This window comes from Pinus tabuliformis, chromosome 3_2 (genome assembly GCF_031772625.1).
Source record: "Pinus tabuliformis cultivar Carrire ecotype Pingquan chromosome 3_2, CPIR1, whole genome shotgun sequence".
Classification (NCBI taxonomy): Eukaryota; Viridiplantae; Streptophyta; class Pinopsida; order Pinales; family Pinaceae; genus Pinus; species Pinus tabuliformis.
In genome coordinates this window covers 249,757,124-249,777,629 of record NC_142302.1, presented here as the reverse complement: position 1 = coordinate 249,777,629, position 20,506 = coordinate 249,757,124, and positions in this window count along the sequence as shown.

Sequence of the window (20,506 nt, the reverse complement as noted above, 5' to 3'; positions counted from 1 at the left end):
CATTATAAATACCAGTGTGTGTATTGTAATTATCATATGAAATTTCCATTTTTCTGTTACAATTTCCACTTTCAAAAAATCATCATTTGTTTAGAAAAGACTCCATGCCCAAAAAGAGAAGTTCACAGACTTCAGGTTCTCGACACATTGCAATCTAATGCCCCGCCCCCAGGTGGAGCCAATGTTGTCACCTTTTGAAAATAGAGTTCTAGTTGTACAAAGAGGGCAAAAGAACAAATATGTTTGGAGCTAGACTCTAAGACATAGAAGCAATAAAAGCTAAATTCAACACCATCCAATGGAGATTTCTTGGAATTATCTTTCCAATGGTATATGGAACTCCCCAAATGGACTCCAGAATCAAAAGTTAGAGCAGGTTGAAAGTTACCCCTGAAAACCAGAAAGAAAAGGAAAATTTTCAAGTTTAATCCCGAATCTCGCAAATCAGAGTTTTATAAAGTAGAAGCAGGGGAGCGCATCGACAATAAGAAATCAGTGACTGCCGATATTGGCTTATTGGTGATCGGAGGTCCAGGGCACATCGGCAATCAGACATCGTGGGTCCTGTATGGCACATCAGTGGGCTTACATATCGGCGATCACAACCGCCCAAACGTATCGCAAATCGACAATCAACGATTTCAACTAATCACTCTTATGAAATTGTGGGAGGAATATGCCAATAAGTGTAAATCACCGGGAGAGGTCGAAAATGATTTGCAAAGGAAATCATTGAAAAATCAGGAGAAGGCAGGCCTTTTCTCTCTCCTCCAGGGGGCTATGTGGCAGAATACTATTGGCACAAATAGGGCGACGTGGCAGTACAAAGGACACGTGGCATGCTGATCTAACATTTTTAGGGGTCCTATGGGGGCATATCCGAGCGACACATGTCAGCACTCAGGAAGTGACATGTGGTGGTGATGACTTCATCAATTAGCGATTGATGATTAGGGGTAGAAGCGCATTGTGCTTCACTAGGAATTCACCAATTGTGAACCTCCGATTGGAATGGGGATCCCATAAGGGGGCTAGCCGATGGTCACAAGGAGAGTGAAGAGCCAAGAGCTAAGAAGGACATGCGATCCTGCATATCAGCATTAGCAAGTGTCAAAGGGAGCAACAAAAAGGCGATTTTATGAAATTATTGATTGCGATATCCCGGGTAGGCCCAATCAACGTTGGACGAATGCAAGTGTCAAAGGGAGAAAAACAATGGTGATGTTATGAAATTTTCGATTGTGATGTCCTGGGTGGGCCCAATCATCGTTTGGTAGTCACAAGCTATAGAGGGCGCCAACTCTCCCTTATCCTTTTTCAAGTAGGCCAGACCACATCGCACATCGAAGATCACATTGTTGGGGGGAGGCACCAAAGGCGAGTATTAGAAAGCCCCGATATGCGAGATTCTATGTAACAAAGGAAAACAACCCTAGAGGGGAGTCTAAAGGCCCTAATGCCCGAGGACTAAGTGCATGGCCATAGCCCCCGACCACATGAAGCAAAAGGGGCTAAAGTGGATCAGAATGCCCCGTCCTGTAAGGAATTTTAATGGGAAATCCCGATGCGATAGCTCCACGACAAGGTAATGCAGGACTTTAAAGGCGTGGTGGGTCAGTAGCTGAGGCATTTAAGAGAGGAGATGGAGCATTCAAAAAGTAGCATGGGCTGATCCTATAAGGCCCCTTGTAACATGAAACTGGGGTCGACACTGACAAAGGAATACATGGAAGCTTGGGAGGACTTGATGATCCAACATGGTGCTCCATGCAGGGGTAAGACAAAGTACCGCCTCAGGTGACCTCTGCTTCTGTACTATGGCATGAAACCGATACTTGACCACTCCCAGCTTTGGAGAATGAATGATTTGAGCAGTAAAGACAAGCAACAACTTGAAGCAAAGGCAATCATAGGGATGGGCATGGAGATATTTTGGCGTTTTCATTTGATTGTTGACTTATTTTGTTATCCTATAATGTGTTGCCATTTAATGAAGCAATTAATATTTTGTAATCATTTTTTGGGCCACAGAGCCATCCCAATCCGAGACATCTAGTCGATCTGCCAACTGAGGCTCGACTGAGATATTTTGTTGTAATTACTATTCAATGCTCCTCTCTCCAGATAAATAGTAGTAAACAACACTTCACAAAGGTTCATAATCCTAAAGAAAGAACTACATGTTATTTTCAAGACTATATGTCTTTAAGATATGCGTCTTTTAGAATATTAAGGAAATGGTGGTAATTCCTCCTTCGAGTACTACAGTATGTTACCCCACTATTTAAATTCCATTATGTTTGCGTTTCCTCTCTGATTTCAAGTAATCGTAGCTACTATAAATGTTTCATACGTTCTTACAGATTCATTTGTATTGACACTTTAATGCATGTGCATGTATGGATCTGTGAGTTTATGTCTTTAAAATTGCACTCCATGAATCATCACACCCAATCCTCTTTCATCCATTATGTCTACCTGTAACTTAGATAAGTGTAGAATTCTTGATGCTTCAAGATCTATGTGATGAGTGTAGAATTCTTGACGCTTCAAGCTCTATGTGATGAGTTATTCTATCTCCTTATCTTCTCTCATTGCTCTGCCAAAGCTTATTAAACTGTAGGTCCTTGAACTACTCGGCCTCCACTAGTTTATACATATATTTCTGTGAGTTGTATATGTGAAGAAGTACCAGAAATACATGGCTTATGCCTTTAGATGAATGAACCAACCCATGCTATTTATTATATATATAAATACATATGTACAAAAATATATGTGATGTCTCCAGCTTCCTGAGAATCATATGAGACACACAAAATCTAGATGTTCCAGGCACTGGTCTTGTAAGCAATCCGAGGTTGTCTCTGGAAGCGACAACATTTGGCATATCCTTGCTTTGGTCAATCAATCAACTTTGGCACCAACCATTGCATGGTGATATCCTAACCTCCTAACAATAATTGTTTTCCAATTGTTGTTATCTACATCCCACATTTTCACTAAACTTCCCTTACATGCTCCTTATATTCTACATACTATTTGTCCATGCCACATGGGGGTTGCTGATCTAAGTACCATTTTGGTTTACCATTATCCCAAAAATGGTCCTAAACCTTGTCATAGTTACAACAATGTTGCGTGTCCTTAAGTTTTAGTGTGTTTTTTAGAACCTTCTCATGTGTTTTTAGTGATTTTGATAGCCTTGTCATTTATGATAACCACAATTAGGCTTGCCAGACTTGTAGAGCTTAATAATAATCTTTGTAATGATCTAAGGAATCCAGAAAATGGAGTTCATATACAAACATCATCACCCTGGGAAGTTTTCATAGTGACTAGCCTTTCCAAGGACCTCATTACTTTCACCACCTTAGCTCCTAAGATTAAGATTTTGGATTTTAGGGGTTTTAGCTCTTAATTTTTTTGGCACTGTGATAAAATATAGTTTCAGCATCTTGTTATGGTTTTTTTTAAATGGGCATTGTTGTCACATATTTTCTCAAATATAAGATACTACCATTCTATCCACTTTGTTTTTGTATTTACATTACAGTGATTTTCACCATTTTAATCATTAACAAAATTTTGTTTTCATACTAAAATTATTTGTTCAACACCATGTTATCTATGTAATATATTCTTTCTTTGATTAATTTTCAATTTAATTTAGATCAATGGTATCATTGAAATATGCCATGTGTTGTTTGTTCATGGATGTCTTCTATGACATTGGGGTCCATGGATTTAGGCCTTAAAAGAACCAAACTGATGAATAATTCCCTCACCAACCTAGACAATCTACCATGGTTGATGAAGTGAAGAAATATGATGTCACAAGAGATCTATTCAAGTTTCTTCTATAGGAAGACCTTGAGTGACAAAGTAAAAAGATGATCTACCATTTCACCCAAATCCTTTGACAAATCCAAATAGTGGCAATGACACTTTTTACATGCAATGATTTCAAAGGAGTGACACCATCCAAGCTAAAAGTTAATTTTGACATCCACATGTGAAGGAAAGATGGGTGCATAAGCTTCAAAGAGATCATTAAATATGCTAGAAAATTATTTATTAGTTCACAATTTTTAGAATAATGAAGAAGTTACTTTCTTTCTTCCCAAGCCCCCCTCCCCATGTTAAAGATTGGTAGGATACTTACTAGGTGGAACATTCCCAAGATTCTAAATTGTATTTTATCAAACACATCGGGGGGGGGGGGGATTTTCAATTCCCTCAACGTTGAATATTTCCCTATTGGAGTGACTATGAAGACTAATGTCAAAGTGGACAACCTTGTGTCAACATAAAGAACAGATTGTGCCAAGGTATATCAACACTTTTCATACCCAGCTAAGGGACACCATGTTCTAAGACACCACAACGACTTATGCAGGTACATCCAAATAGAAATGATTTTTTTGAACATCCTTGAGCTAGGAATTTCTTACCACTATCTTACCAATATTGGGAATTTTTTTTAGCAAAATGGTAATAAAAGAGACTGAGGATGAAAATCAACATTGGTCAAGTAACTTGGTTCTTCCTTTTCTCTCTACTTAACAGATTATATGAGCTTGCAAAATGAAAGTTCTTCATTATCGAGAGAGGAACAAGTTACTTTAATTTTCCCTAAGAGCGGAATATTATCATAAAAATTTCTTTAGGTGAGGGAGGCTTCTCAACCAAATAGCTAGCAATATAAGGATAAGCATATAAACATGCTGACGAACAAGAGATACCCACCAATATGAGAAGTAGCAATGCAAGTAGCTAAATAAGGTTGATCTTGATCAACCCAACCTTAGGAAATAAGTGGTATAGCCTAGCCTACTTTGCAACACAAGAAGGATAAAGGTGTCTGTTACACTAAAATTTATCACCATGACTATTTGCAGTTAGTATGGCTCCATCAACTGTCATACTATCCTCCTTGGCAAGTCTTATACCTCTGCTCTTCATGTCAAACTCCAAAAAAGAGAGAAAGTCCTTAAAAAGTCAAATAACTTTGGGTACGCAGTTTCTCTTAGCCTTACCTGCGTGTACGCACCCCAAGTTCACAATACCTGCGTACTTGTACGCTTTGTCTGTAAAGGGGTGGGTGCGTACTCCTGTAAAGGTCAAAAGGCGCAAGTTTCACTTCAAAAAAGTTACTTGTGGTCATTTCTAGAGCATTCTAGAAGCTTGTTTGACGTGTATGGAGCGCCTCCAGATGGTTCATGTATCCCTATGAAAGAGGAACTTATCCCATCAAGAGGGGAACTATCCCATTCAAAGAGGGGCTTATCCCATTGATGGTGGACCTGATTAACTTCCTCTAAAGCACTATAAATACATGCATTGGGCCAGAGGGAGGGGAGGTTGAAAGCTGAACATTCCTAAGGGTAGATGCTGCTGGAATTAGGACTCCCTTATAGAGCTTGAGAGGAGAGATTCCCATCCTTTCCTAGCCTTATTTGGAAGTGGGTGAGCTGATCAAAGTAAAGGAAAACTCTTGCTGGACCCTAGGAGGGACCGGCACAACACCAAGGCTCAGGTTGTAATGGTTTCTTTTGTTTCCACTTAATACAAATAAACTCATTTTTCTCAACAGATTGTCATTCATGATTTGTTTCATATACTCCTTGGTCTGTATGATGAATATGTGTTATTTTATAAGTTTATCAGGTGCTATGTAATCTTTTGGCTTGTTAGTGAATGCAGGTTTCGAAGAGAAGGAGGAGCTCATCCGGATCGGAGAGGATGGACTACTACAAAGCGTTGGACTAAAGGTATGTTATAATCACCTGATTACTTGTATTCTAAATGCATATTTAGAGAAAGGTAGTGTTTACTTGTCTTGTTTGTCACTAGAAAGCCTTAGCTTCTAGGGAGGTCGGTTTTGTTCGCAAAATTGACTCTTTCCACATGACAAAATGGCGACTCCACTGGGGATTCCATTGATGTGAATGATTTTTCCTTTGTGTGAAACTTTGATTTGAGAAAAGTCGTTTGTTTTTTGGTTTTTGGCTGATTAACTGTGAATTTGGGTGGAATAGTTTAGGGTTAAATTAGATTTTATTTTTCTTGGTTTTGCTAGAAGTACGCAGCCTCTGCGTTAAGCACAGTGCGTACTTGTATGCACTGCAGCTTTGTGCACAGAGCGTACCCGCACCTGTGAAAACAGGCTGCCTGCGTACCCCTGTCAAAAGCCTAGAAAATTTCAATTTTCTCTTTTTTTTTTTAGATTTTGTTTATAGCTTGTTTTTGCTGCCCAGATCCACTGGTTACCTGTCAGAAACTTTCCTTGGTTAATTTCATTGGCATTCCTACTTTAAGCTTTCATCAATTGGGTGTTTTGAGTCTCTTTTTTGAGAAATTCTTAATTTGATTTCCTTTGGTCATTACTTGGAGGTTTGTCTCAGTCTTTTCACAATTTTGCATCTTTTTGCTTTTGTTTTTGCAAAAAAAATTTCCCCCTCATTCGCCGGGGGGGGGGCTAAATTGTGTATGAGTGTTAATCGCCTTTGAGTGTTTTTATTTTTTGATCTTTGGAACTCTCACTCAATTTTCTCGACTTGCACTTGATTGATTCTTAGATTACATTAGAATCGTCTTGTGTTTGAGAATTCTCTTGCATAGATCACATTTGCATAATTAGAATTCTCATTTTCAGAATATGAATGAAAAATGTGCATAGATTACATTTGCATACTTTTCAAGTGAATTGTGCTTAGATTACCATTGCATAGTTTACATTCTGAAAAATCAATCGTAGATTTAGATCAGTTTTCTTTGATTTGAATTTACACAAAAATAAAAATAAAAAAAACTATTTTGGAATTGATTTGCATTAGTTTTTCTTGATAAAATTAGTGCATTAGAGAATTTGTTATATTTTCTCTTAGTGATCAATTTTTTGCATTGTCGGAAGTGAATGGAAACTCTCTCCTTACTTTAATTAGGATTCATCGAATTGAAAGGATTGCATTATCATTGCATTCAGTTGAGTCGGGTCATAACACCATTGGTTTCGTATCCATTTACCCATTTGAGTAAAAACAGCCTTAATAACACAACGCTTAATTAAAATTCATCTAGTAATTTTTACATTTCTAGGGCTCTGATACACCAACATAGCTTAGGCTAGTGTCTTGGAGTAGGAGAGTAATTAACTCTCCAAGACAACAAAACCAAACAAGTAGCTCATCTTGTGGTAGGATAAATCCAACTGTTACATTTGTGCTCTGGGAAAGCTCCTCTTAAAGGAGAAGCACGAGACCGTGTCCGAACCAGTGAGGGGATCAATCCTCCCTCATTGGGAAAGACGCCAGATACACACGTACTACAAACGGTAAACCTCGGATTATTGTCGAGGAGCCTGGGGTCACTTGTCGGTAAACCTTGGATTATTGTCAAGGAGCCGGCAAGGGGATTGAGCTTGTTACTCTGCCCTTGCGTGCTATCGGGTCGTAGACTGTTCCCCCAGGTGTATTTGTTGCTGTTGGTGACCTTAGTGACCATTATCTTTAGGGTTCTACCCAAGGTTACGGTGGAGGGAAGATCCCACTGTACCTGGAGCAGACGTCGGCTAGACTCACTTGGATTTTCTGGGGGGTTCACTTCACTTGAGACGGTTAAAGTGGAGGAACTTGGTCCAGTCTATTCATTAAGCAGGTTTCCAGGATAACTGTTCCACCCGCCACTTCTGTACTGAATTCTGCGATGTTGGATTTCATCACCAACTAGTGTTTTCGGTCTGGAAGGCTACTGTTTGTGTGTGGTTTGACTCCTAGATTTGATAGCGCGTGTTAATTTGTTTGTTTTTACTTTTAGAGACCATAGGTGTGAATTGTGAATTTTAATTGTTAGGTGTGAATTGTGAATTGTTAATTTTAGTTTTAAAATTGTTAATAAAATTCATTGAAGTTGAATATAATGGCAAATGTTCCGGAATTTACCAACCTAGGAACCCCTCCTAACGAGAATCCTAGTACATTTCCTTACTTTGGAAATGTTGGTCCTCCTTATATGGCTACTTTGTCATTACCTGGATTTACAATAGGTTTATCGATATGGTTATTTTCAACTTCGTTGGCCCAAAATACTCCAATTGTTCCACCTCAACCGAATGCTTCACCTCAACAGAGTTCACCATCTCAACATCACCAACCTTCTGTTGACCCTTTACCTTCTTCGCCTAATTTTTCTTCCTCCATTTGTTCCTCTTCGCCTGGTAAAAGCCTTGATGCTAGTAACCAGGAGGCTAAGAAGAAGAAGAAAGGGAAGAAGAAGAAGAAGAAGAAGAAGCAAGATAAGAAAGAAGTCAACCAACCAACCACGTCTGTAAGTGTTAGTTGTGTTGAGGCAAACTCCGACATGCATCGTAAACCCAAATACCCTTGCAGGCTTTGTAAGGGTGACCACTTCCTTGTTAATTGTCCTGGTATTCCAAAGGTCCTGGAAGTATGGTCAGAAAAATCTCATCAACTTTCCATTGATCCATCAACCAGTGAAAGTCAGGTTCCTGGGAAAAAGGGTAAAGTTAGGTTTCCTTGTAAGTTATGCAAAGGGAGTCATCAAACTCACATTTGCCCTCACATGGATGAAGCCTCAAAATTGTTGGAAAACCTTACTGTTCCACAGCAAGAATTTCCAACTGGTTACCGTAAACTTTCTCCCAACCTACCATCAACTGATGGAGTGATTGATCTAATTTCAAGTACAGTCAATCACACTCTTCCATTGGAGAGTGAAACTCATGTCACTCAGGTTGATGATCCGTTAGTTGATCAAGTGGTCGATTCAATTTCACATTCGGTCGATCCCACTTTCCCTTTAGAGAGTGAACTTCATACTGCTCAGGTTCTTCTTGTTACATCAGATTCTTCTACGCCGGGTGTTATGCTCTTAACCTGCAAAACAATACCCAAGCGAAGAAAAGATACCGAGATCACAGAATATGTGAATAAAATATACCCAGAACACAGAATAGCAATGATTTTATTATTCAGAGAGAAATGTTCACAGGCCTCTTCGATGGGGCAACCTCCAATAGAGCAGAGCTCGATTACAAAACAAGACACGATGCTCCTCGCAGGGAGTCTCTATCCTTTATATATGACTCATACATGCAATACCACGAGCCAATATCGTGGGTTTTATTAATACCATCTATCTAATACTACCGCCCATTTACCATCTATCTAATATTACCGCCCATTTGCAACTAACTGTGGTCCCGTCATTAATTGCGAGTTAACCACTTACAAATATTAATATGGGCTTTATTGACTCTTGACTATGACATGATCCCATGACATAAATAAGGGGTTAGGGTGGGACCCTAACATGCCCTCCCCCTTAAGACTAGCCTTGTCCTCAAGGCTGAAGCTGCGGAAACTGCTGAAGAATAGTGGCTGGTTCCCAAGTTGCATCCTCCGGAGAGGTGTCTTTCCATTTGATGAGGACCTCCTTAAGCATGCGGCCGCGCATGTGCTTGTCTCGTGTGTCTAGAACCTGTTCAGGTTGAAGCCAGATTGACCCTTCTTCGTCCAATTCAGGTAGACTGGTTTGAACTCGGCAATTGTTCCCAATCACTTTCTTGAGGCACGATACATGGAAAACTGGGTGGATTTTTGCTATAGGTGGCAAAGCCAACTTGTAAGCCACTTCTCCAATGCGCTGAAGTACTTGGTATGGTCCATAGAATTTTGGAGAGAGCTTTTGACAACCCTTGTCTTTGAGTGATGTTTGCTTATATGGTTGCAGCCTCAAAAAGACCTGATCCCCTTCTTGAAATTGGCGCTCTGAGCGATGTTGGTCAGCCTGTTGCTTCATACGGTTCTGAGCTTGATGAAGATTCTCGCGCAGATGGGCAAGCATGGTTGCGCGGTGTTGTAGGAGTTGATCCACGACTTGTACTTTGGAGCACCCCGTGAGATAAGAAGTAGGGGAAGGCGGAAGTTGTCCATAGACTGCTTCATAGGAAGTCATTTTGGTGGTGGCATGATAGTTGGTGTTATACCACCATTCCGCCAGAGGTAACCACTGTACCCAAAGGTGTTGTTTTTCTGAAGTGAAACACCTAAGGTAGGTTTCTAGACATTTGTTGACGGCTTCGGTTTGACCATCTGTTTGCGGATGATATGAAGTACTGAGTTTGAGTTGAGTGCCTTGTATTCTGAAGAGCTCCTGCCAAAAATTACTGGTGAAGATTGGGTCACGGTCGGACACAATAGAAGTGGGCATGCCATGCAATTTGAAGATCTGATCCATGAAAGTTTGAGCAACTAAAGTGGGTGTGAATGGTTGGGGTAGGGCACAGAAATGAGCATACTTCGACAGTCGGTCCACAACCACCATGATGACTGACTTGTTCCCAGACTTTGGAAGACTTGTAATGAAATCCATGGAGACCTCCGTCCAAATTGACGCCGGAATGGGCAATGGTTGTAATGTGCCTGGTGTGTTGACGGCTTCCCCTTTGTGGCGTTGACAGACGTCACATTCTGCTACGAAAGTAAGGATGTCCTGTTTCATGCCGGCCCAAAAAAATGATCTTCTGGTGCGAGCATATGTCTTCTGAAAGCCCGAATGTCCTGCAATGGGAGATGAGTGCAATTCTGCCAAAATGCGACTTTTGAGGGTGGATGTTGGTGATATTACGACTTTGTCCTTGTAGCGAAGAATATCATTCTGCCACGAGTAGCCCTTGCTGGAACTAGGATCTACCTGCAATTGAGAAATGAGTTGGGAGAGCCCGGGATGTGAAAACCATTCCCTGTGAGCCTCTTCAATCCAGTCTGGAATGGGGAGGGAAATTGCGAGCAGAGTACTTTCCTCCTCAAATTGGCGCGACAATGCATTTGCTACCCTGTTGTCTTTCCCTTTCTTGTAAATGATCTCATAATCATATCCCATCATTTTGGCTAACCATTTATTTTGTTGTGGGGAAGATAGGCGTTGCTCCAAAAAATATTTAAGACTGTGATGATCTGTGCGGATTTGGAAACGTCGCCCCAACAAGTAAGGTCGCCAGGTCTCGACTGCATGTAAGATGGCCATCATTTCCTTCTCGTAGGTAGATTGGCCCAAATTCCTCCCACTTAGTTGTTGGCTGGTGAAGGCCAATGGTCGCCCTTCCTGCATTAAGACCGCTCCAATACCTGTTCCCGAAGCATCAGATTCAATGACAAATGATTTGGTGAAGTCCGGTAGTGCTAAGACAGGAGTGGAACACATGGCGGTTTTGAGAGCTGTAAATGCCTGTTGTGCTTCTTCATTCCAGAAGAAGGAATTTTTCTTTAGGAGTTGCGTTAGGGGCTTTGCCATGCGGCCATAGTTGCGGACAAATTTACGATAATAGCCTGTGAGACCCAAAAATCCTCTCAAGCTTTTCAAGGTCTTAGGTTGAGGCCATTCTTGCATTGCCTGGATCTTTTTTGGGTCCACCTTGACACCTTCACGCCCCACAATGTGGCCCAAATACTCAACTTCTTCCATGCCAAACGAACACTTAGACATCTTGACAAATAATTTATGCGTGCGGAGCAGTTGCAAGAGTAGATCTACATGCTGAAGATGTGCCGCCCAAGTGCCACTATAGATGAGGATGTCATCGAAGAAGACAAGGACAAATTTTCTGAGATATGGTTTGAGGAGGTGATTCATTAGGCTCTGAAAAGTAGAGGGGGCATTACAGAGACCAAATGGCATGAACAAGAACTCATAATGGCCTTCATGAGTTCTGAAAGCTGTCTTGGGAATGTCGACTTCCTTCATGCGAATTTGGTGGTAGCCTGAGCGAAGATCCAACTTAGTGAAGAATTGAGCCCCATTGAGTTCGTCCAGCAAATCGTCAACCACTGGGATGGGAAATTTATCTTTGACTGTTAACTTATTGAGGGCCCTGAAGTCTGGACACATCCGCCACTCCCCATCTTTCTTGAGGACCATGACCACTGGAGATGAATAAGGACTAATGCTGGGACGAATGACACCTGCTTCCAACAATTCCTTGATGATTTTTTCTATTTCGTTCTTTTGGGTGAACGGATATCTGTATGGCCGCACATTTGGGGGTTGGGCCCCTGGAACCAATGTGATGCTATGATCATGTTCCCCTCGCGAGGGTGGAAGCTCCTGAGGCTTGTCAAAGACCGTCCGATGTTTATTTAAAATCTGTTGCATCTCAAGATGAATTCGCTGAGACATGGTGTCTACTACCTGGATGGCATTAAATTGAGCTACCACTCCATGATGGCCCTTTTTTAACAATTTTTCCATCCTATGCGAGCTGATGATAGAGGGGGCTCCCGCCTGTAGTCCACGGAGGGTATGTGTGGAGTTATTCTGCTTAAAACTCATATATAACTCCTGGAAATCCATTGTGATTGGCCCAAGAGTGCGGAGCCATTCTGCGCCGAGGACAATGTCGCAACCCCCCATGTGTATTGCAAACATGTGGGTTTTCAATTGATAATCCCCCATTTGAATTTTGACATTTTCACAGCGACCTTCACATTTCATTGTGCCCCCATCTGCAATCTGGACTTGGAAGTTAGAAACTGCCCGGACGAAACAATGTGCTGCTTCAGCGATCTTTTGGTGGATGAAATTATGGGTACTTCCACTATCAATCAAGACTACTACTGGGCGATGTTTAAGAAAACCCCTGATTTTGAGAGTTTGAGGGGAAGAAATTCCTGCCAATGCATTTAGCGAAATAATTGGTTCATCAGATACAATCTCCTGTTGGTTATCTTCTTCGATCGCCTCAGGTTCCTCAAGTGGTGGATCTTCCTCGGTGGAGCTGTAGTCAGTGGCATCTATTTGAAAAAACTTGTGCTCTTTGCATTTATGACCTGGGGAATATTTTTCATCGCAGTAGTAACATAGTCCTTGCTTCCTTCTTTCGGCCATTTCCGCAGGTGACACCTTTTGAATCTTAAGTGTCTGAGTCATATTGGGAGCCTGTGAGGGACGACCTTTAGCTGGGAAGTTGGGGTGGCTAGATTGGGCTGTTAATGCACGTTCCACCTTACGGGCTACCTGGCAAGCCTCTGTCCATGTGGGAGGGTGGTGGAGTAGAACCTGAGCTTTGATGGCTTCTTTAAGACCGCTGATAAAGCATTCCATGTAGAACTCATCTGTGAGACCCTTAGTGCGGAAGGCTAAGGCTTCAAAAGCAGTAATATATTCCTCCACTGTACTCGTCTGTCGGAGCTTAGTGAGACGCCCCAAAAAAGAGTCTTCCTGTTCAAAGCGACTGCGAAGAGTTTTGGCAAATTGGGCCCAATTCTGAAAATGTCCATTGCAACGCTGATGCCATTCCTTCCATTGCCATCGTTCATTGTCCAAGTACATGGTGCCCACCATAAGATTAGTCCCCTCATCTGTGATATGATTCAATTGGAAATACTGCTCCATTTGTGCTAGCCATGCGGACGTGTGAGAACCGTCAAATTTCTGCATATCCAACTTGGGAGGTCGCTGACTGGGTGGTGGATGGGAGTGCCAAACGTGAGGAGAGTGGCTAGACTCTCCCTCATGGTATTCATGGCCATTATACGCCTCCTCGTGGGCTGGCTTCTTGCCCTTTGGGAATGCCTCCTGTAACTGGTTACTTATTCCTTTAAGCTCAAGTTCTATGTGGTTACTCATTCCTTGAAGCTCAAGTTCGATCTTGTGCACCGCAGTTTGGAGGGAATGCACATGGTTTTCAATTTTGTCGATCCTTTCATTGGCCATCGCTTGAGTGCGAGTTTCTACCATACACCAACCTGATGAAAAATTGGGACCGCCTAAAATTGTTTACTAAGAAATTGAATGGTACCACCTTGCTCAGCTCGTCGTCCTGATACTGATGGGCTAGGTCACCAATAAGCGCCTCGGAAGATCTCAGACTCCTTTTTTTTTTATTATTAGAAAACTCCTAACGGAGTTTTACTCCTTCCTGATCAATACTGCAGTCGCCAAATCCTCAAAATGTCAATGCAGCCAAAAGTCCTGCGAAAATTATATCCAGGTATAGGAACCCTTCACAACTACTCCGATCTGGTGGATCTGAGAGATCTGAATGGTGGAACAACTGCTGCTGCTGATCTGGAATATCCGATCTGGTGGATCTAAGAGATCTGAATGGTGGAACAACTGCTGCTGCTGATCTGGAATAGATGATGTGTGATCCCCCGATAGAAAGGGAACTATGGTCTTGGGGAGTGTCAGGTGCTACAGATCGCAATATACATAAGGGTCTGACAGTAGTACTCGGCCCAATGTTTCAGGGCTCTAACTAAGGAGGATCGACCGTACCCTTAGCCGTACAACCCGACTACCCTATCGTACGGGCGAGTAATCTCTCCGAGTGCTGTTCTCGGTGTACTGTAGCCACAAGACGGCCGAAGGTTTATCTATGGCGAGGTTTCAAGGGAGCTAGGGGGCTTCCTATATACCCAGAGGGTACGTGGAAGACAGTTCGTGCGCGGTTCTGTCTAATGCGCTACTACTCGAAGGGGTACCCACAGGGGTTACAAGGGAGTCCAACAGACGTGACCACCTCTTGTATTTCCTGCGTGCATGCCTCCCCAAATCCGCAGGTTTATGCGCTTAACGACAGATCCCGTGGTTTAAAGACGCCGGAACACGTCTCTAGCCAAATTTTTTTTTTGCTAAAATTTGGAGATCCCACCGAGCCCTAGAAAGTGCTCTGATACCACTTGTTATGCTCTTAACCTGCAAAACAATACCCAAGCGAAGAAAAGATACCGAGATCACAGAATATGCGAATACAATATACCCAGAACACAGAATAGCAATGATTTTATTATTCAGAGAGAAATGTTCACATGCCTCTTCGAGGGGGCAACCTCCAATAGAGCAGAGCTCGATTACAAAACAAGACACAATGCTCCTCGCAGGGAGTCTCTATCCTTTATATATGACTCATACATGCAATACCACGGGCCAATATCGTGGGTTTTTTTAATACCATCTATCTAATACTACCGCCCATTTACCATCTATCTAATATTACCGCCCATTTGCAACTAACTGTGGTCCCGTCATTAATTGCGAGTTAACCACTTACAAATATTAATATGGGCTTTATTGACTCTTGACTATGACGTGATCCCATGACATAAATAAGGGGGTTAGGGTGGGACCCTAACACCGGGGGGCATTTCACCTGTTTCTACAGAACCTCCCCCAAGTACTGAGGTCTTTTCCTTTGATTGGAATAGACTGACAGAACCTCGTCTTCCTTCCTCCATCCCTTTCCAAATCATTGTCAAGGCTGGTGGTAGGGACATACATCGTACTCAGGTAGATGAAGGTGCTTCTGTTAGTATTTTATCCTCAACTGTTTGGAAAGCTTTGGGTTCCCCTCAGCTTGCGCATATTACGCATAATCTGAAAGCTTTTAACAGAACCATTAGTGAACCTTTAGGGATCCTTCCTAAGTTTTCTATTACCTTGGAAGGTAAAAATGTATGTATTGATCTTATGGTAGTTTGAGGTCCCTTGGATTTCAATTTACTCCTTGGGCGAGACTATGTTTATGCAATGAAAGCTGTTGTATCGACACTCTTTCGCGTGATGTCTTTCCCTCACAATGGCAGTATTGTGACTGTAGACCAGCTTTCGTTCCCTAGTCTTGTCTCAACTACCAATAATATGACACCCCTAAATGTTCCTGATTCGAAAGTGGTATCTACCCTGCCACGGGTTAATTATGTGGCAACTGGTCCCATGTCTTCAGTGTCCGATGTAAGTGAGCCTCTCACTGTTTGCTCATCTTCCTTTGATTTAGATCCGGTAATTGACATGGAAAACTCTATGGGATTACATGAACACGATGTTCTTATCCCTTTTGAGTCCCTTGACATGTGTTCCTTCCAGAGAAGTATTCTTCCTTCTGATGAAGACCTCTTGGAAGCCATGACCAAGGTGTGTCCATTGACATGTCTTTCTTCCAGTTAGAAGCCATGATCAGTGGGTACGAGGATAGTTTTTTCCTGTATCAACCTCGTTAAAAAATGAAACAGGCTAGCACGAGGATAGTTTTTTCCTGTATCAACCTCGTTAAAAAATGAAATAGGCTAGCGAGGATAGTTCTTTTCCTGTGTCAACCTCGTTAAAAAATGAAATAGGTGTTTACGAGGAAAGTTCCTTTTACTGTGTCGACCTCGTTAAAAAATGAATCAGTGAACGAGGATAGTTTTTTCCTATATCAACCTCGTTAAAAAATGAAACAGGCTAGCATGAGGATAGTTTTTTCCTGTATCAACCTCGTTAAAAAATGAAACAGGCTAGCGAGGATAGTTCTTTTCCTGTGTCAACCTCGTTAAAAAATGAAACAGGTGTTTACGAGGAAAGTTCCTTTTACTGTGTCAACCTCGTTAAAAAATGAATCAATGAGCGAGGATAGTTCCTTTTACTGTGTCGACCTCGTTAAAAAATGAATCAGTGTGTACGAGGATAGTTTTTTCCTGTACCAACCTCGTTAAAAAATGAAACAGGTTGCTATGAGGAAAGTTCCTTTTACTGTGTCGACCTCGTTAAAAAATGAATCAATGAGTACGAGGATAGTTTTTTCCTGTATCAACCTCGTTAAAAAATGAAATAGGCTAGCATGAGGATAGTTCTTTTACTGAGTCAACCTCATTAAAAAATGAATCAGGTAGATTTTAGGATATGTAGGTAAATTGTAGAAAGTAGGATTTTGCGAGGATAGTTTCTTCTAGTCTCAACCTCGTTAAAAAATGAAACTGGATGTAGTGAGGATAGTTCCTGTTACTGAGTCAACCTCGTTAAAAATGAATCAGGTATGAGGATAATTCTTTTCTTGTGTCAACCTCCTTAAAAATGAAACAACTCCCTTTTCAAGTTAAATATTGAAAGTAAACCTTCATTCCATCCATCTGGTTGAATGCAATGAAGCCTGGGGGTCATGTACCTCGCTTTGCATCATTATACTGGGGGCATGCGAACTTTTTGAGCATAGTTCCTTGTCTTGTGTCAAGCTTGTTAAAAACTAAAACAAGGGTAGGTTAAGTGGGTAGATTGTAGAGCGTAGTCATGAGCATAGTTCCTTGTCTTGTGTCAAGCTCATTAAAAAATGAATCAAGGATTTTAGAGCACAGTTCCTTGTCTTGTGTCAAGCTCGTTAAAAAATGAATCAAGGTTTTTAGAGTAGAGTTCTTTGTTAGGTAGATTGTAGAGTAGTTATGAGCATAGTTCCTTATCTTGTGTCAAGCTCGTTTAAAAAATGAAACAAGGGTTTTGAGGATAGTTCTTTTTCTGTGTCAACCTCACTAAAAAATGAAACAACTCCCACAAGTCTTTCCAAGATCTTGAAAGTAAAGCTTCATTGCATCTATCTCATTGAATGCAATGAAGCTTGGGGGGCATGTACCTCGTTTTGCGTCATTATGCTGGGGGCATGTGAACTTATAACAAGCATAGTTTTTCGTTTCAAGCTTGTGTAAACATGAAACCGGATCTGAGCATAGTTCTTTTCCTGTGTCAAGCTCGTTAAAAAATGAAACAAATCCTCCTCTAATTGAGTCGAGAGTTTGACTAGACCTCATAGATGTTAGGTTGTATGTTTAGGTTAGTTATTTCAGTTTTTGCATAATTTTCTTACAGTCTTAGGTTGAGTCTTTCAATGATCTCGTAACTCAACCTTCATTTCATCCAACTGGTTGAATGAAATGAAGCTGGGGGGCATGTGCTTTAGCAGTTACGCTTAGGGGCAGCAAGAACAGTTTTCTCTCTGTTTCAAGCTTGTGTAAAAATGAAACTACTATGAAGCATAGTTTTTCTCTGTTTCAAGCTTTTGTAAAAATGAAACCTATCTCGAGTCAATTTCAGTTATTTTCAAGACTCGTTAAACTCATGAAAATCCCGAGATTATTTTGCTATCTTTCATTCTCGTAAAACAAATGAAAATGCCGAGTTCTTTCCATCTTTTCCTGCTCGTAAATTAAATTGAAAGTTGGCCATATGAGTACATTTTTATCATTTTTTCGAGCTCATTAAAACTTACGAAAAAGTGAAAACCATGAGTACATTTTTGTCATTTTTTCGAACTCGTTAAAACTTACGAAAGAGTGAAACCTTGGAGTTCTCTTTTAAGCCCTTTTCTGACTCCTAAAACATGAAAAGATTGTTGAGCGTTTCTTTTACACTCGTTAAAACGGAATTAAAAGACGGTCCTCTTATAGCCCTTTTCTGACCGTAAAAACATGAAAAGATTGCCGGATTTTTGTCGTTTCAAATTCGATATTGGAAATAAAACGACGTGTCCTTGATCGCTTTTTACTTTTCAGGTCAAAGACACTAATCATGAAAGTACTCCTTGGTGGCAAGATCAAGCGGTTCTCTCAAGTATTATTTTATACTTTTTCGGGCTTGGGAGACACAAATTTACGAAAAAGTTCAACCTTGGAGTCTTCTTAAGTTTTTTCAGACTCTCTAAAATTGAAAAACGCCGAGTTTCTCCTTTACTGGACTCGTTAAAATTTCACAGTAAAGGACCTGTTCGATTACAAATAGGAACGGACCACTCCTTCTTAGGGTTCGAATCTAAACTAAGTTGGACTCATCCGAAGGATGAGCTTATAATCAAGCATATGTTATCCTCCTCAAGCTTGTAAAAATAAAGAGGTACTTGCCAGAAATAGTGGGGGAAAAGAGAGAAAAATAAGCCTATTTGTTATCCTTTGTCTCAGAAGAAGCCTTAACACCACTCTTGAACACGACACTTTTCATTCACCTAGGTTGGGAAATCCTTTGCCTAACAGTTGATTAAACCACATTGAAAATCTTCAACCGGTTCCGGGTATTAACTTTGGGTCAATTGTCACCAAGCCATCTGTTGTGTCGTTACGTATTCAAGAGGTTACTATAAATAAACCATTCATCTGCAAAATACCCGTCATCCATCTCGACCATCCCTGAGTCAGTCCTTACAGCTACATTTCTTCAACTTGATCTATGATTTCGTGTTGTGGGCTTGCCTGCAACGGGTCGCTTTCTATCGACATCAGCACATTATCTAGAAAGATGACCTAGAAATCGTCAGTACCTTGAAATCTGCATGCATCAATGGCAGGTTTATCGCCTTTGACGACGGTTTACATCATTGACTTTCGATCGAAGGACTCCGTGAAATGTTCGACATCAACTCATTCATTCACATCTCATGGTTTGTACTGGGTACTTTGAGAACCATTGACATCACTGGTGGTCTCTCTCACACTTGTTAACAATTTACATCATCGACTGGTAATCAAGTGGTTTCTACCATGTTTGACATCAACTCATTTATTCGCATGGATAGAATCGTACCTTTTCGGGAAGTAGAAATGAAGACCCTGGATCTAGTTTCCACCATCCAGGCTGCGAGGAGTTTTGTATTCATTGTATAGTAGACCAACTATAAACAGATGGCTGCGTCCATACTGTGTCTACACAAGTCTATGATTATGATGTACTGCGAAATCATTCCTGTATCAGAGCAGTAGTTAGTTTGTTAGTTAAAGTTTTTGATCTGAGTATGGGAATGCCTACCTTAGCGATGATATGATCTTATATATGTATTTTGTGTTGAATATTTGCAGGTTCCGACTGGGCTCTCCACAAGATAATCCTTGAAATGATAAAGTACTTCACCCTTCCTAGATGATATGAAACCCTAATCTACTACAGGCTTCGCACTTTAGGGGGCAATCTGTTACACTAAAATTTGTCACCATGACTATTTGCAGTTAGTATGGCTCCATCAACTGTCATACTATCCTCCTTGGCAAGTCTTATACCTCTGCTCTTCATGTCAAACTCCAAAAAAGAGAGAAAGTCCTTAAAAAGTCAAATAACTCTGGGTATGCAGTTTCTCTTAGCCTTACCCGCGTGTGCGCACCCCAAGTTCACAATACCTGCATACTTGTACGCTCTGTCTGTAAAGGGGTGGGTGCGTACTCCTGTAAAGGTCAAAATGCGCAAGTTTCACTTCAAAAAAGTTACTTGTGGTCATTTCTAGAGCATTCTAGAAGCTTGTTTGACGTGTATTGAGCGCCTCCAGATGGTTCATGTATCCCTATGAAAGAGGAACTTATCCCATCAAGAGGGGAACTATCCCATTCAAAGAGGGGCTTATCCCATTGATGGTGGACCTGATTAACTTCCTCTAAAGCACTATAAATACAAGCATTGGGCCAGAGGGAGGGGAGGTTGAAAGTTGAACATTCCTAAGGGTAGATGCTGCTGGAATTAGGACTCCCTTATAGAGCTTGAGAGGAGAGATTCCCATCCTTTCCTAGCCTTATTTGGAAGTGGGTGAGCTGATCAAAGTAAAGGAAAACTCTTGCTAGACCCTAGGAGGGACTTGCACAACACCAAGGCTCAGGTTGTAATGGTTTCTTTTGTTTCCACTTAATACAAATAAACTCATTTTTCTCAACAGATTGTCATTCATGATTTGTTTCATATACTCCTTGGTCTGTATGATGAATATGTG